The sequence below is a fragment of the Ceratotherium simum genome, chromosome 23, assembly GCF_057802395.1.
Source record: "Ceratotherium simum simum isolate JZ-2026a chromosome 23, ASM5780239v1, whole genome shotgun sequence".
Classification (NCBI taxonomy): domain Eukaryota; kingdom Metazoa; phylum Chordata; class Mammalia; order Perissodactyla; family Rhinocerotidae; genus Ceratotherium; species Ceratotherium simum.
In genome coordinates, this window is record NC_141922.1 from 13,506,400 (window position 1) to 13,524,479 (window position 18,080).

General features: G+C 39.1%; 1 long non-coding RNA gene across 1 annotated transcript in view; it reads left to right on the plus strand.

The window, feature by feature from the left end:
- The first annotated feature begins 6,056 nt into the window (after positions 1 to 6,056).
- LOC147913978 (uncharacterized) overlaps positions 6,057 to 18,080 on the plus strand; it is a 74,609-nt gene continuing 62,585 nt past the window's right edge. Inside the window, exon 1 of the long non-coding RNA XR_015555945.1 lies at positions 6,057 to 6,207. This is a non-coding gene — a long non-coding RNA (uncharacterized LOC147913978). The remainder of the gene's footprint in view (positions 6,208 to 18,080) is intronic.

The window sequence follows — 18,080 nt, forward strand, 5'->3', positions numbered from 1 at the left end:
TTTATTGCAGTAACATTGGTTTATAACATTGTAAAAATTTCAGGTGTACATCATTGTACTTCTATTTCTGCATAGATTACATCATGTTCACCACCAAAATACTAATTACAACCCATCACCACACACATGTACCCAATTATCCCTTTCACCCTCCTCCCTCCCCCCTTCCCCTCTGGTAACCACCAATCCAATCTCTGTCCCTATGTGTTTGTTTATTGTTGTTATTATCTACTACTTAATGAAGGAAATCATACGGTATTTGACCTTCTCCCTCTGACTTATTTCACTTTGCATCATGCCCTCAATGTCCATCCATGTTGTCACAAATGGCTGGATTTCATCGTTTCTTATGGCTGAGTAGTATTCCATTGTGTATATATACCACAGCTTTTTTATCCATTCGTCCCTTGATGGGCACTTAGGTTGCTTCCAAGTCTTGGCTATCGTGAATAAGGCTGCAATGAACACAGGGGTGCATGTACCTTTGCAAATTGGTGTTTTCAAGTTCTTTGGATAAATACCCAACAGTGGAATAGCTGGATCATATGGTAGTTCTATCGTTGATTTTTTGAGGAATCTCCATACTGTTTTCCATAGTGGCTGCACCAGTTTGCACTCCCACCAGCAGTGTATGAGAGTTCCCTTCTCTCCACAACCTCTCCAACACATGTTGTTTCCTGTCTTGTTAATTATAGCCATTCTGACGGGCGTGAGGTGATATCTCATTGTAGTTTTGATTTGCATTTCCCTGATAGTTAGTGATTTTGAACATCTTTTCATGTGTCTGTTGGCCATCTGTATATCTTCTTTGGAGAAATGTCTGTTCAGGTCTTTTGCCCATTTTTTAATTGGGTTGGTAGTTTTTGTTGTTGAGATGCATGAGTTCTTTATATATTTTGGAGATTAAGCCCTTATCAGATGTATGGTTTGCAAATATCTTCTCCCAATTGTTAGGTTGTCTTTTCGTTTTGTTGATGGTTTCCTTTGCTGTGCAGAAGCTTTTTAGTTTGATGTAGTCCCATTTGTTTATTTTTTCTATTGTTTCTCTTGCCCGGTCAGATGTGGTGTTTGAAAAGATGTTGCTAAGACTGATGTCGAAGAGCGTACTGCCTATGTTTTCTTCTAGAACTTTCACAGTTTCAGGTCTTACATTCAAGTCTTTAATCCATTTGGAGTTAATTTTTGTGTATGGTGTAAGGTAAGAGTCTACTTTCATATTTTGCATATGGCTATCCAGTTTTCCCAACACCATTTGTTGAAGAGACTTTCTTTTCCCCATTGTATGTTCTTGGCTCCTTTGTCAAAGATTAGCTGTCCATAGATGTGTGGGTTTATTTCTGGGCTTTCGATTCTATTCCATTGATCTGTGTGTCTGTTTTTGTGCCAGTACCATGCTGTTTTGGTTACTATAGCTTTGTAGTATATTTTGAAATCAGGGAGTGTGATACCTCCAGCTTGGTCCTTTTTCTCAGGATTCCTTTAGCTATTCAGGGTCTTTTGTTGTTCCATATAAATTTTAGGATTCTTTGTTCTATTTCTATGAAAAATGTTGTTGGAACTTTGATAGGGATTGCATTGAATCTATAGATGGCTTTAGGAAGTATGGACATCTTAACTATGTTAATTCTTCCAATCCAAGAGCACGGAATATCTTTCCATTTCTTTGTGTCTTCTTCAATTTCTTTCAGAAATGTTTTATAGTTTTCGTGTACAGCTCTTTCACCTCTTTGGTTAAGTTTATTCCTAGGTATTTTATTCTTTTGTTGCAATTGTAAATGGGATGGTATTCTTAATTTCTCTTTCTGCTACTTCGTTGTTAGTGTACAGAAATGCAACTGATTTTTGTATGTTGATTTTGTATCCTGCAACTTTACCATATTCGTTTATTACTTCTAAAAGTTTTCTGGTGGATTCTTTAGGGTTTTCTATATATAAAATCATGTCATCTGCAAATAGTGACAGTTTCACTTCTTCCTTTCCAATTTGGATCCCTTTTATTTCTTTCTCTTGCCTGATTGCTCTGGCTAGGACTTCCAATACTATGTTAAATAGGAGTGGTGACAGTGGGCATCCTTGTCTGGTTCCTGTTCTTAGAGGGATAGCTTTCAGTTTTTCACCATTGAGGATGATATTAGCTGTGGGTTTGTCATATATGGTCTTTATTATGTTGAGGTACTTTCCTTCTATACCCATTTTATTCAGAGTTTTTATCATAAATGGATGCTGGATCTTGTCAAATGCTTTCTCTGCATCTATTGAGATGATCATGTGATTTTTGTTCTTCATTTTATTAATGTGGTGTATTACGTTGATTGATTTGCGAATGTTAAACCATCCCTGCATACCTGGAATAAATCCCACTTGATCATGGTGTATAATCTTTTAACGTATTGTTGTATGCGATTTGCTAGTATTTTGTTGAGGATTTTCGCATCGATGTTCATCAGTGATATTGGCCTGTAATTTTCTTTTTTGTGTTGTCCTTGTCTGGTTTTGGTATCAGGGTAATGTCAGCTTCGTAGAATGAGTTAGGAGCTTCCCCCTCCTCAATTTTTGGAAGAGTTTGAGAAGGATAGGTATTAAGTCTTCTTTGAATGTTTGGTAGAATTCACCAGGGAAGCCGTCTGGTCCTGGACTTTTATTTTTGGGGAGGTTTTTGATTACTGTTTCGATCTCCTTACTGGTGATTGGTCTATTCAAATTCTCTACTTCTTCTTGATCCAGTTTTGGAAGGTTGTATGATTCTAAGAATTTATCCATTTCTTCCAGATTGTCGAATTGGTTGGCATATAGTTTTTCATAGTATTCTCTTATAATCTTTTGTATTTCTGAGGTGTCTGTTGTAACCTCTCCTCTTTCATTTCTGATTTTACTTATTTGCGCCTTCTCTCTTTTTTCTTGGTGAGTCTAGCTAAAGGTTTGTCTATTTTGTTGATCTTTTCAAAGAACCAGCTCTTGGTTTTATTAATTTTTTCTATTGTTTTTTTGGTCTCTATTTCATTTATTTCTGCTCTGATTTTTATTATTTCCCTTCTTCTACTGATTTTGGGCTTTGTTTGTTCTTCTTTTTCCAGTTCCTTTAGGTGCATTGTTAGATTGTTTATTTGAGATTTTTCTTGTTTGTTGAGATAGGCCTGTATTGCTATAAACTTCCCTCTTAGAACCGCTTTTGCTGTATCCCATAAATTCTGGCATGTCGTATTTTCATTTTCATTTGTTTCCAGGTATTTTTTGATTTCTTCTTTGATTTCTTCATTAACCCAGTCGTTGTTCAGTAGCATTTTGTTTAATCTCCATGTATTTGTGGCTTTTCTGATTTTCTTCCTATAGTTGATTTCTAGTTTCATACCTTTGTGGTCAGAAAAAGATGCTTGGTATTATTTCAATCTTCTTAAATTTATGGAGACTTGTTTTGTGGCCTAATATGTGATCAATCCTGGAGAACGTTCCATGTGCATTTGAAAAGAACGTGTATTCTTCGGTTTTTGGATGGAATGCTCTGTATATATCTACTAGGTCCATCTGTTCTAGTGTGTCGTTTAAGGCCAATGTTTCCTTATTGATCTTCTGTTTGGATGATCTATCCGTTGGTGTAAGTGGAGTGTTAAAGTCCCCTACTATTATTGTGTTACTGTCTATTTCTGTTTTTATGTCTGTTAATAATTGCTTTATATATTTAGGTGCACCTACATTGGGTGCGTAGATATTTACAAGTGTTATATCCTCTTGTTGGATTGTTCCCTTGATCATTATGTAATGCCCTTCTTTGTCTCGTTTTACAGTTTTTGTTTTAAAGTCTATTTTGTCTGATATGAGTACTGCTACCCCAGCTTTCTTTTCATTGCCATTTGCATGGAGTATCTTTTTCCATCCCTTCACTTTCAGTTTGTGAGTGTCTTTAGGTCTGAAGTGTGTCTCTTGTATGCAGCATATATATGGGTCTTGTTTTTATCCAGTCAGCCACCCTATGCCTTTTAATTGGAGCATTTAGTCCATTGACGTTTAAAGTAGCTATTGATAAGTATGTACTTACTGCCATTTTTTAACTTTTTTTTTTTTTTTCCTCAGTGTTTTAGTAGTCCTTCTCTGTTCCTTACTTCTTCTATACAGAATTGATGGTCACTTTAGTTTGACCTCTGTCTGAAAGCTGTACTCTTTAACTACCCTCCTCCCTCCTTTTATGTTTTTGATATCATATCCAACCTCTTTTTTGTGCATTTGTATCCATTATGTTCTAATCGTGGAAATAGATAATTTTTCCTATTTGTGGTCTTCTCTTTTCCCCTTAAATCAGTCCCTTTAACATTTCTTGTAACCCTGGTTTCTTGGTGACAAACTCCTTTAATTTTTGCTTATCTGGGAAAATTTTGATCTCTCCTTCCATTTTGAACGATAACCTTGCTGGGTAGAGTATTCTTGGCTGTAAGTTTTTTCCTTTTAGCACTTTAAATATATCATGCCATTCTCTTCTAGCCTGTAAGGTTTCTGCTGAGAAGTCAGCTGATAGCCTTATGGGGTTTCCTTTGTATGTAACTTGACATTCTCTTGCGGCTTTTAGGATTCTCTCTTTATCTTTAATTCTGGACATTTTGATTATGATGTGTCTTGGTGTGGGCCTCTTTGGGTTTATCTTGTTTGGGGCTCTCTGTGCCTCCTGTACCTGGATGTCTGTTTCCTTCCTTAGGTTAGGGAAGTTTTCATCTATTATTTCTTGAAATAGATTCTCTGCCCCCTTGTCTCGCTCTTCTCCTTCCGGGACACCTATAACACGGATGTTAGTGCGCTTGATGTTGTCCCAGAGGTCCCTTAGACTGTCCTCACTCTTTTTAATTCTTTTCTCTTTTACCTGTTCAGCTTGGGTAATTTCTTCTAGTCTTTCTTCCAGCTCACAGATCCGTTCTTCTGTATCCTCTACTCTGCTTTTGAGTCCCTCTAATGAGTTTTTCATTTCCAGTATTGTATTCTTCATTTCTGATTGGTTCTTTTTTATATCCTCCATTTCTTTGTTGACATTCTCACTGAGTCCATCTATTCTTCTCCCCAGATCAGTGAGCATCCTTAACACTCTTAGTTTGAACTCTCTGTTGGGTAGGTTGCTCATTTCTGTTTCACTAAGTTCCTTTTCTGGGGTTTTGTCCTGTTCCCTTACTTGGAATGTATTCTTTTGCCTCTTCATTTTGCCTCTTTCCCTGTGCTTGTGTCTACGTATTAGGTAGGTCAGCTACGTCTCCTGCTCTTGGATAGGTGACCTTATGTAAGTGATGGCTTAGGAGGCTTCCAGTGTGCTTCCCTCAGTTCTCAATGTTCCAGGGGTGACCCCTATGTGGGCTATGTGTATCCTTCTGCTGTGGCCTGTTTGCCCTCCCTGTAGGCACCCAGGGAGGCTGAGTTATGCTCCTGGCCAGCTGTTGTAATGCTCAGCTGCTTGCAGTTGTTGTGGGCCCTTCAGTCTCTTTATCAGCTGTGGGGAGCCCCAGCACAGTTGGCTGCAAGTTCTAATACCACATTTGTGTTGCAGTATTTCTTTTAAGTGAGTAGGCCCCCACCGTGGCAGGTTGTTAGGCTCAGGACCTTACAATTGCTGTAAGCCTCTAGCCTATTAGGTCTCTTGTCAGCTCTCTGAGGATTGCAGCTGGGTGGGGCTGCCCTCAGGCACAGGAGCACCCAATTGTTTCAGGTTTTGGAAGGTGGAGCAAACCTCCTATGTGGGTCTTTGAGAAGTACAAGTCTTCTGTGGCTGAGAAGCCCTGCCGCCCACAGGTCCACACACACAGTCAACACAGTCCTGCCCCGTGTGAGTGCCCCGACCTCCCCAAGTGGACCCAGTCTCTCCACGGCGGGAGCCCCACACACTCTGCCACCGCCCCACACTCTCCACCCGCTCCTTGTGCACACCCTGCCCCGCTCAAGTCAGCTCAGTTGCCAGGCTGCAGAGAATCCAGTCACCAATCTATGCAGGCCCACACGTTGCCTGAGGGCTTGTTGTTGGGTGGGGCTAGTCTCTAGGGTGGGCTGCCTGCCCTGGCTGAGCTGGATTAAATCGGTGCTCTAGCGGGTGGAGCAGACCCTGGGCTAGCAGGTCTCAGGGAGAACTCCAATGGCGTCTGTGTCAGCACGCTCACACCAGGCCACAACAATGGCCGCCGCCAATGTCCCAGTCCCTGGAGAGGTCTCACCCCTCACCGAGATGCACTCAGGGCCTATTAGGTGAGTCTCTTGTCACCGAAGCACTGTGCACCTTTCTTTCTCGTGATTTTAGAATGCTTTCTGGAACGGGTGAGTTTATGCGCGGGCCCTTTAAGAGCCAGTTTTAGTTTCTTTGTGAACCGGGTTTTCTGGGGGTGCTACCCAATGCTTTAGTAGCAGGCAAAGTCAGATATTATGCCGCTGGTCTCAATTGTGCTGGGTCCACAAAATGCCCACAGCGGGGGCGCTCCCCGGCTCAGGGCCCCGCGCCTCCAGGGAGGCTGCGTACCTGTGAGCTGCTCCCGGCGGCCGTGAAGCTGGCGGCTTGTGAAGGCGGCGTTTTTCCTCTCCAGAAGGGAGTCTCTGCCTCTTCCACCCCAGTTAGGATTGTCCGTTGTTGCAGGAGATCCTCTTATCCAGTTTTCAGTTCTGTCTCAGGGGTAATTTTTCCAGGAGTAGTTGTAAATTGGCTGTGTCCACGGGAGGAGGTGAGTTCAGAGTCTGCCTACGCCGCCATCTTGACTCCGCCCCTATATCAAAATCATAAGATTTGATGTGAAGCCTTTCTTAATTTATGACAAATCATAAAGACAGAGAATACTAAATTTCTGCTTTTCTTCTGTATTAACGTATTATTAATTCAGTTCATTCATTCTTCAATAAACATTTATTGAGCAGGGACATTCTTCCAGGAATTGTGGTAGATGTTTGGAATACCCATACTCTCCTCAAAGTACTTACAGACTATAGGCGGAGACACGTGCATAAACAGACGTTAAAACAAAATGCATGGTAAGACAAATTTGTGACTTTAATACACTCACATTCTAATTGGGAGAAGAGGCTAATAAAGCATAGAAATTCTAATGGGATAGGTACTACTTTTGACCTGTTTGTGGGGAACATCCAATTCCATCTGGGTTTGACAGTCTGGAAGTCTTTGTGGAAAAGATAACTTTTTGTTTTATTGTGTTTTATTTTATTGCGATATAATTTACAGCTAATGATGTTTACCCATTTTAAGTGTATAATTTAATGATATTTTGTAAATTTACTGAGGAGTGCAACCATGACTGCAATCTAGTTTTAGAATAATTCCATTTCTCCAAAAAGTTCCCTGGTGCCCTTGTATGCAATCTCCACTCCAACCTCAAGTCACACACTCATCAGATTTGCATTTTATGGGCATTTAATATAAATGGAATCATATAATGTATCATTTTTTGGTATATATCGTGTTTCTTTTATTTAGCATAATGTTTTTGAGGTACATCCACATTGTAGAATATAGTAACTTGTTACTTTTTCTTGCTGAATAATATCTCCATGTATGATTATACCACATTTTGTTTATTCACTAGTTGATGGACATTCAGATTGCTTTCAATTTGAGACTATTATGGATAATGTTGCTATGACCGTTTGCCTACAAGTCTTCTGGAGGACATAGGCTGTTACTTTTGTTGCGTAGACACCCAAAAGCAGGAGGAGTAGAATAGCTAGATCATTTGGTAATTTTTTAACAGCTTTATGGAGCTATAATTCACATACCATAAAATTCACCCTTTTAAAGTATATAATAAAATACATTTTAAATTTAGATTTTTAAGAAACTGCCGAATTGTTTTCCAAAGAGGTGGTCCCATTTTACACTCCAACTAGTAGTACGTGAGAGTTTCAATTTCTCCACTTCATTGTCAACACTTGGTATTGTCAGCTATTTTTTTATTTTTTATTTTTTGGTTTTTGTTTATTGTGGTAACATTGGTTTATAGCATTGTATAAATTTCAGGTGTACATCATTATACTTTTATTTCTGCATGGATTACATCATGTTCTCATGTTCACTACCCAAATACTAATTACAACCCAACATCACACACGTGCCTAATTATCCCCTTTGCCCTCCTCCCTCCCCCCTTCCCCTCTGGTAACCACCAATACAATCTCTGTCTCTATGTGTTTGTTTGTTGTTGTTATTATCTACTACTTAATGAGTGAGATCATATGGTATTTGACTTTCTCCCTCTGACTTATTTCACGTTGCATAATACCCTCAATGTCCATCCATGTTGTCACAAATGGCTGGAATTCATCGTTTCTTATGGCTGAGTAGTATTCCATTGTGTATATATACCACAGCTTCTTTATCCATTCGTACCTTGAAGGACACTTAGGTTGCTTCCAAGTCTTGGCTATTGTGAATAATGCTGCAACGAACACAGGGGTGCATGTATCTTTGTTTTCAAGTTCTTTGTATAGATAGCCAGCAGCGGAATAGCTGGATTGTACGGTAGTTCTCTCCTTAATTTTTTGAGGAATCTCCATACTGTTTTCCATAGTGGCTGCACCAGTTTGCACTCCCACCAGCAGTGTATGAGAGTTCCCTTCTCTCCACATCCTCTCCAACACTTGTTGTTTCCTGTTTTATTAATTATAGCTATTCTGACGGGTGTGAGGTGATATCTCATTGCAGTTTTGATTTGCATTTCCCTGATAGTTAATGATGTGGAACAACATTTCGTGTGCCTGTTGGCCATCTGTATATCTTCTTTGGAGAAATGTCTGTTCAGGTCTTTTGCCCATTTTTTAATTGGGTTGTTATTTTTGTTTTTGTTGAGATGCATGTGTTCTTTATATATTTTGGAGATTAACCCCTTATCAGATGTATGGTTTGCAAATATCTTCTCCCAATCGTTAGGTGGTCTTTTTGTTTTGTTGATGGTTTCCTTTGCTGTGCAGAAGCTTTTTAGTTTGATGTAGTCCCATTTGTTTGTCTTTTCTATTGTTTCTCTTGTCCTGTCAGATGGTGCTTGAAAATATGTTGCTAAGACTGATGTCGAAGAGCGTACTGCCTATGTTTTGTTCTGGAAGTTTCATAGTTTCAGGTTTTACATTCAAGTCTTTATCCATTTTGAGTTAATTTTTGTGTATGGTGTGAGGTAATAGTCTACTTTCATTTTTATGAATGTGGCTCTCCAGTTTTCCCAAAAACATTTGTTGAAGAGACTTTTCTATTCCATTGTGTGTTCTTGGCTCCTTTGTCAAAGATTAGCTGTCCATAGATGTGTGGGTTTATTTCTGGGCTTTTGTTTCTATTCCATTGATCTGTGTGTCTGTTTTTGTGCCAGTACCATGCTGTTTTGGTTACTATAGCTTTGTAGTATATTTTGAAATAGGGAGTGTGATACCTCCAGCTGTGTTCTTTTTTCTCAGGATTCCTTTAGCTATTCGGGGTATTTGGTTGTTCCATATAAATTTTAGGATTCTTTGTTCTATTTCTATGAAAAATGTTGTTGGAACTTTGATAGGGATTGCATTGAATCTATAGAAGGTTTAGGATGTATGGACATCTTAACTATGTTAATTCTTCCAAACCAAGAGCACAGAATATCTTTGCATTTCTTTGTGTCTTCTTCGATTTCTTTCAGCAATGTTTTATAGTTTTCAGTGTAGAGACCTGTCACCTCTTTGGTTAAGTTTGTTCCTAGGTATTTTATTCTTTTTGTTGCAATTGTAAATGGGATGGTATTCTTAATTTCTCTTTCTGCTACTTCGTTGTTAGTGTATAGAAATGCAACTGATTTTTGTATGTTGATTTTGTGTCCTGCAACTTTACTGTATTTGTTTATTACTTCTAAAAATTTTTTGGTGGATTCTTTAGGGTTTTCTATACATAAAATCATGTCATCTGCAAATAGTGACAGTTTCACTTCTTCCTTTCCAATTTGGATCCCTTTTATTTCTTTTTCTTGCCTCATAGCTCTGGCTAGGACTTCCAATACTATGTTAAATAGGAGTGATGAGAGTGGGCATCCTTATTTGGTTCCTGTTCTTAGAGGGACAGCTTTCAGTTTTTCACCATTGAGGATGATATTACCTGTGGGTTTGTCATATATGGTCTTTATTATGTTGAGGTACTTTCCTTCTATACCCATTTTATTCAGAGTTTTTATCATAAATGGATTCTGTATCTTGTCAAATGCTTTCTCTGCATCTATTGAGATGATTATGTGATTTTTATTCTTCATTTTGTTAATGTGGTGTATCACGTAGATTGATTTGCGAATGTTGAACCATCCCTGCATCCCTGGAGTAAATCCTGCATGATCATGGTGTATAATCTTTTTAATGTATTGTTGTATGTGATTTGCTAGTATTTTGTGGCGGATTTTTGCATCTATGTCCATCAGTGATATTGGCCTCTAATTTTCTTTGTGTTGTCCTTGTCTGGTTTTGGTATCAGGGTAACGTTAGCTTCGTAGAATTAGTTAGAGAGCTTCCCCCCTCCTCAATTTTTGGAAGAGTTTGAGAAGGATAGGTATTAAGTCTTCTTTGAATGTTTGGTAGAATTCACCAAGGAAGCCGTCTGGTCCTTGACTTTTATTTTTGTGGAGGTTTGTGATTACTGTTTCGATCTCCTTACTGGTGATTGGTCTATTCAAATTCTCTATTTCTTCTTGATTCAGTTTTGGAAGGTTGTATGATTCTAAGAATTTATCCATTTCTTCCAGATTGTCCAATTTGTTGGCATATAGCTTTTCATAGTATTCTCTTATAATGTTTTGTATTTCTGTGGTGTCCATTGTAATTTCTCCTCTGTCATTTCTGATTTTGCTTATATGAGCCTTCTCTCTTTTTTTCTTGGTGAGTCTAGCTCAAGGTTTGTCAACTTTGTTTATCTTTTCAACGAACATGCTCTTGGTTTTATTAATTTTTTCTATTGTTCTTTTAGTCTCTATTTCATTTATTTCTGCTCTGATTTTTATTCTTTCCCATCTTCTACTGATTTTGGGCTTTGTTTGTTCCTCTTTTTCCAGTTCCTTCAAGTGCATTGTTAAATAGTTTATTTGAGATATTTCTTGTTTGTTGAGATAGGCCTGTATTGCTATAAACTTCCCTCTTAGTACTGCTTTTGCTGTATCCCATAAATTCTGGCATGTTGTATTTTTGTTTTCATTTGTCTGTAAGTATTTTTTGATTTCTCCTTTGATTCTTTCTTTGACTCAATCATTGTTCAGTAGCATTTTCTTTAATCTCCACATATTTGTGGCTTTTCTGGTTTTCTTCCTATAGTTGATTTCTAGTTTCACACCATTGTGGTCAGAAAAGGTGCTTGGTATTATTTCGATCTTCTTAAATTTATGGAGACTTGTTTTGTGGCCTAATATGTGATCAATCCTGGAGAATGTTCCATGTGCATTTGAAATGAATGTGTATTCTTCAGTTGTTGGATGGAATGTTCTGTATATATCTACTAGGTCCGTCTGTTCCAGTGTGTCATTTAAGGCCAATGTTTCCTTATTGATCTTCTGTTTGGATGATCTATCCTTTGGTGTAAGTGGAGTGTTAAAGTCCCCTACTATTATTGTGTTACTGTCTATTTCTGTTTTTATGTCTTTTAATAATTGCTTTATATAATTAGGTGCTCCTATGTTGGGTGCATAGATATTTACAAGTGTTACATCCTCTTGTTGGATTGTTCCCTTGATCATTATGTAATGCCCTTCTTTGTCTCTTTTTACAGTTTCTGTTTTAAAGTCTATTTTGTCTGATATGAGTATTGCTACCCTAGCTTTCTTTTCATTGACATTTGTTTGGAATATCTTTTTCCATCCCTTCACTTTCAGTTTGTGAGTGTCTTTAGGTCTGAATTGTGTCTCTTGTATGCAGCATATATATGGGTCTTGTTTTTTTATCCAATCAGCCACCCTATGCCTTTTAATCGGAGCATTTAGTCCATTGACATTTATAGTAGCTATCAATAATTATGTACTTACTGCCATTTTTTAACTACTTTATCTCAGTGTTTTAGTTGTCCTTCTCTGTTTATTTCTTCTCTTGCTCTCTTCCCTTGTGGTTTGATGCCTTTCTTTAGTGTTATGTTTGGGTTCCTTTCATTAGTTTTTTGTGTATTTATTATAGGTTTCTGGTTTGTAATTACCATGGGGTCCATATACAGTAACCTATGTATATAGGAGTCTATATTAAGTTGATGGTCTCTTTAGTTTGTCCTCTATCTGAAAGCTCTACTCTTTATCTCCCTTCCTCCAACATTTTATGTTTTTGATATCATATCTAACCTCTTTTTTGTGCATTTGTATCCATTACATTCTTATCATGGAAATAGATAATTTTTCCTATTTGTGGTCTTCTCTTTTCCTCTTAAATAAGTCCCTTTAGCATTTCTTGTAGTACTGGTTTCTTGGTGACAAACTCCTTTAATTTTTGCCTGTCTGGGAAACTTTTTATCTCTCCTTCCATTTTGAATGATAGCCTCGCCAGGTAGAGTATTCTTCGCTGTAGGTTTTTTCCTTTTAGCACTTTAAATATATCATGCCACTCTCTTCTAGCCTGTAAAGTTTCTGCTGAGAAGTCAGCTGATAGCCTTATGGGGTTTCCTTTGTATGTAACTTGTCTTTCTCTTGCAGCTTTTAGGATTCTCTCGTTATCTTTAATTCTAGACATTTTGATTATGATGTGTCTTGGTGTGGGCCTCTTTGGGTTTATCTTGTTTGGGGCTCTCTGTGCTTCCTGTACCTGGATGTCTGTTTCCTTCCTTAGGTAAGAGAAGTTTTCATCTATTATTTCTTCAAATAGATTCTCTGCCCCTTTGTCTCACTCTTCTCCTTCTGGGACTCCTATAACACGGATGTTAGTGCACTTGATGTTGTCCCAGAGGTCCCTTAGACTGTCCTCACTCTTTTTAATTCTTTTCTCTTTTACCTGTTCAGCTTGGGTTATTTCTTCTAGTCTTTCTTCCAGCCCACAGATCCGTTCTTCTGTATCCTCTACTCTGCTTTTGAGTCTCTCTAGTGAATTTTTCACTTCCAGTATTGTATTCTTCATTTCTGATTGCTTCTTTCTTATATCTTTCATTTCTTTGTTGATGTTCTCACTGAGTTCATCCATTCTTCTCCCAAGATCAGTGAGCATCCTTAACACTCTTTGTTTGAACTCTTGTCAGGTAGGTTACTCCTTTCTGTTTCACTTAGTTCATTTTCTGGGGTTTTGTCCTGTTCCCTTACTTGGAACATATTCCTTTGCCTCCTCATTTTGCCTCTTTCCCTGTGCTTGTGTCTACATATTAGGTAGGTCAGCTACGTCTCCTGCTCTTGGAGAGGTGACCTTATATAAGTGATGCCTTATGAGGCCCAGCAATGTACTTCCCTCAGTTCTGAATGTTCCAAGAGTGACCCCTATGTGGGCTACGTCTGTTCTTCTGTCGTGGCATGGTTGCTCTCCCTATAGGTGCCCAGGGAGGCTGAGCTATGCCCCGGCCAGCTGTTGTAATGCTCAGCTGCTTGTAGTTGTTGTGGGCCCTTCAGTCTCTTTATCATGTTTAGGGAGCCCCAGAACAGTTGGCTGCAAATTCTAATACCACAATTGTGTTGCAGTATTTCTTTTAAGTGAGTAGGCCCCCAGTGTGGCAGGTTGTATGGCTAAGGGGCTTACAATTGTTATAAGCCTCCAGTCTTTAGGTCTCTTGTCAGCTCTCAGAGGATTGCAGCTGTGTGGGGCTGGCCTCAGGCACTGGAGCACCCAATTGTTTCAGGCTTTGGAAGGTGGGGCAAGCCCCCTATGTGGGTCTTTGAGAAACACAAGTCTTCTGCAGCTGACAAGCCCCTCGGCCCACTGGTCCACCCACAAAGTCAACACAGCCCTGTACTGTGTGCATGACACAACCTCCTGACGTGGTCCAGTCTCTCCAAGTTGGGAGCCCTACACACTCGACCACTGCCCTACACTCCCCACCTGCTCCTTGGACCTACTTGCCAATCTGCAGAGAATCCAGGCAGCTCACTTAGCAGGACCACAAGTTGCCTGAGTGCTTGTTGTTGGGTGGGGCCAGTCCCTGGAGTGGGCTGCCTGCCCTGGTTGAGCTGGATTAAATTGGTGGTCTAGTGGGTGGGGCAGACCCTGTGCTAGCAGGCCCCAGGGAGAACTCCAATGGCATCTACCAGTGTCTGTGTCAGCACGTCCACACCAGGCCACAACAATGGCCGCCGCCAATGTCCCAGTCCCTGGAGAGGTCTCACCTCTCACCGAGATGCACTCAGAGCCTATTAGCTGAGTCTCTTTTCACCAAAGCGCTGTGCACCTTTCTTTATGGTGATTTTAGATTGCTTTCTGAAACAGGTGAATTCGCGCATGGCCCCTTTAAGAGCTGGTTTTAATTTCTTTGTGAACCAGCTTTTCTGGGGGTACTCCCCAATATTTTAGTAGCAAGCAAAGTCAGATTTTATGCCACTCATCTCAATTGCACTGGGTCCAAACAATGCCTACAGCGGGGTGCTCCCAGCTCAGGCCCCTGCTCCTCCAGGGAGGGCTGTGTGCCTTTGGGCTGCTCCCAGGCAGCCAAGAAGAGCTGCAGCTTGTGAAGGTGGTGTTTTGTCTCTCCAGAAGGGAATTTCTGTGTCTTCCCACCTCAATTAGGATTGTCGTTTGTTACAGGAGTTCCTCTTATCCAGTTTTCAGTTCTTGCTCAGGGGTAATTTTTCCATGAGTAGTTGTAAATTGGCTGTGTCTGCAGGAGGAGGTGAGTTCAGATTCTGCCTACGCCTCCATCTTGACTCCTGTCAAGGAGTCTTCTCCCTCCTGTCAGCTTTGATTGTAGCCATTCTAGTAGATATACAGAAATATTTTCATTGTGGTTTGAATTTACATTTCCTATTGACTAATGATCTTTAGCATCTTTCTATGTGCTCACTGTCCAATTGTATGACATCTTTAGTGAAGTATCTAATATATGTTCATGTAGTCCACATTTTTAAACAATTGCAATGTTTGTCTAATTAGTTTTGAATTGTAAGAGTTTTTTTTATATATTTCTAGATAAAGTAGATGTACTTTATCAGCTATATTATTTGAAAATATATATGTGAAACTTAGTGACATTAAAAAATCTGTTTAATATTAACTGGTGAAGTTAAATTTATACATATATCTCATATGATCTAGAAATTCTACCTCTAGTTGTATATACAACAGAAGTGTATGCACACATAGACCAAAAGATAGGGGAAAGTATGTTTGTGGCTGAACTATTTGTGTTAGATCCAAAATGGAAACAATGCAAATGTCCATCATCAGTATGGTAGATGAATGCATTTTGATATGTTCATAAAATGGAACTGCATAGCAATGGATTGCATGCATCGTGGCTAAGGCAATAAATTGATAAATCTTACAAAAGAAAACTGAATACAAATGGCTAGATACAGGAGATATAAACTGTATAATTCAATTTATGTGAATTTCAAAGATGTCAAAACTGATACATGGTGTTAGAAGTCGCATTATTGTTATATTTGGGAGGAAAGAGTGAATAGTGATTCAGAGTGGGTGAGAAGGGAGTTTCTGAATTGCTGGCAGTATTCTATTTTTTTGACCCAAATGATGATTACATAAATGTGTCAATTTATGAAAATTCACTTTATTTCATGTTTATGATTTGTGAACTTTTTCTGTACAGTTATACATCAATAAAAAGATTTTAGAAGGAAAAAACAGGAAGATGGGCTCCGGTACTAGATGGATACAAATCCTAGCTCTATTACTCCCTAGCTGTAGGACTTTGTCTTAGTCGCATAACTACTTTATGCTCCAATTCTCTAATTTGTAAAAGGATAATAATAATAGCACCTATTTCCTAAGTTGTTGTGAGAATTACCTTACTCAATTAAAGCATTTAAAAGAGTGCTTATACCTAGTCTGTGCTCAATAAATATTGGCTATTTGTTGTTGTTTTGCTCTGGATGTTTCTTCCTTTTTTAATATTGTCTCCATCATATCCCACCCTAGAACACATCCCAATACTCCACTCATCTCATTCTGCATACCCTCCTGGATCATGTCATCCTCCCTCATGTTTTCCCACCCCCATTTACTGATGGTTTTCCAATCCTTCTCAGACATCTCCAAATACCCGATGACATCTCTTCTGGCAACCTTAAGTCAATCAACTGAAATTAATACTTTCCTGTGAAATCTGCTTTTTCCTTTTCTATTCTCCATTCTTCTCACCATTGACTGCCAGTCCCATATAATAGCAACAATACTGAAATCAAACAGAACTGTGGTCAAATCCACAAATCTGGTTTTGTTTATGCTAGCTGTGAGACCTTGTGAAACTATTAATCCCTATACACTTCTGTTCCTTCTTATTTAATATGTCAGATAATATAACTGACCTAGGTTTGGTTGAAAGCATAAAATATTATCATACTCGAGATTGAGTTATGGTCTGGAACATGGTAGGTATTCAATAAATGTTAGCAATTGTTATTTTTATTATTATGCTGTTGGTTTATTTATCTCTATTACTATAATTAAATCACATTTATTTCTTTGACTATGTCCCTTTTTTTTACTCCTACTACCACTAATAGGCTCCAGTTTAGGTCCTCATCATTTTTGAATGACTACAAATGTCTCCTTACGTTTCTAAACTGGAACACTCAGTTTCATCATTTATGCTACCTTGAACTGGTGTATCTAAAACCAAATCATGCCACTTACCAGTTTAAGATCCCTCGATATTTCCCTCTTGCTTTTTTGGATTAGGTCCAAGTGTCTGAATGTGAATAGCATATGATAGCAAATGATGGAATCATCTTTCTTGAAGAGGATGTACCATATTGCCTTGATGCAGGGGCTTGGACCATATGAACTTGTTAGCTCTCTTTTAGACTTGGGAGTGTTGGTGAAGAGAAACATTTCCTTCCTTGCAAAGGAGGTCAGGGAAAGGGCAATATAGTGTTTTCCACTAATGAAATAACAGTTACAGTAGGAGATCAAGTCCCTCAAGGAGCTTGACTCTTATTTTTAGCTCAGCTCAAAGGGCTGTAGGCTATTTTAGCCAGCCCTGGCACTTCCCACAGCAATCTGAGAGATGGATGGCCTGGCTGAAAATATGCTCAGATATTCCAAGTGAAAGAAAGCTTGTGCTTTAGAGTAGAGAGATGATACTCATCACCAGACCATGGGAGATACTTTTTGACTAAGAAGAATTTGTTTTTTTTTTTTTTTGGAGCCATTGGCCACAAGAAGTTCTATGATACAGTAAGTAAAAGCTTCTATTTGATAGTCAAAGACCTGGGTTCCAATTCTGCCCCTACCAGTTGTTAGCTGTTGAACATTGCAGACAAGAGTTAATCTCTCTGAACCAAGTTTCCTCATTTGTGATATAGGAATAATGATTTCCATCACAAAGTATTATTGTGAGAATTAAATGAGATAAGGCACATAAGAAGCTCTATCACATAACAGATGCTCAGGAAATGTAAGGTCCTTTCTCCAGGTGGTTAGTGGGTTCTGGTGTGGCTACATGGACTTTCACTGGCTGCATTACTGCCACATTACCTTGGGCACACTGTTTAGCAACAAGGGATATGAGATCAAAGTTGGTCCATCCTCTAGACAAGGGCAATTAAAGATTTTATTTTTTATTTTTATTTTTATTTATTTTTTCCCCCCAAAGCCCCAGTAGATAGTTGTGTGTCATAGCTGCACATCCTTCTAGTTGTTGTATGTGGGACGCGGCCTCAGCATGGCCGGAGAAGCAGCGCGTCGGTGCGAGCCCGGGATCCGAACCCGGGTCGCCAGCAGTGGAGCGCGCTCACTTAACCACCAAGCCACGGGGCCGGCCCCGACAAGGGCAATTAAAAGTGTCCCAGGCTAGCAGCTCAGGGCCGTGATCTATTTCTACTGGCATCTATTCCTGCCTCAATTAAGCCTTCACAATTTGTTCCAGTTCTTGTAAAAGAGTCCCTGCCTCTCCACATCTGGGTCCTGTTCTTCATTTGAAAGACCATGGACAGCATATTGGAGGGAGCAGAGTGTTAAATGGCCTCAGATACAGAATTGTGAACACTGAGTCCTGTTCATCACTA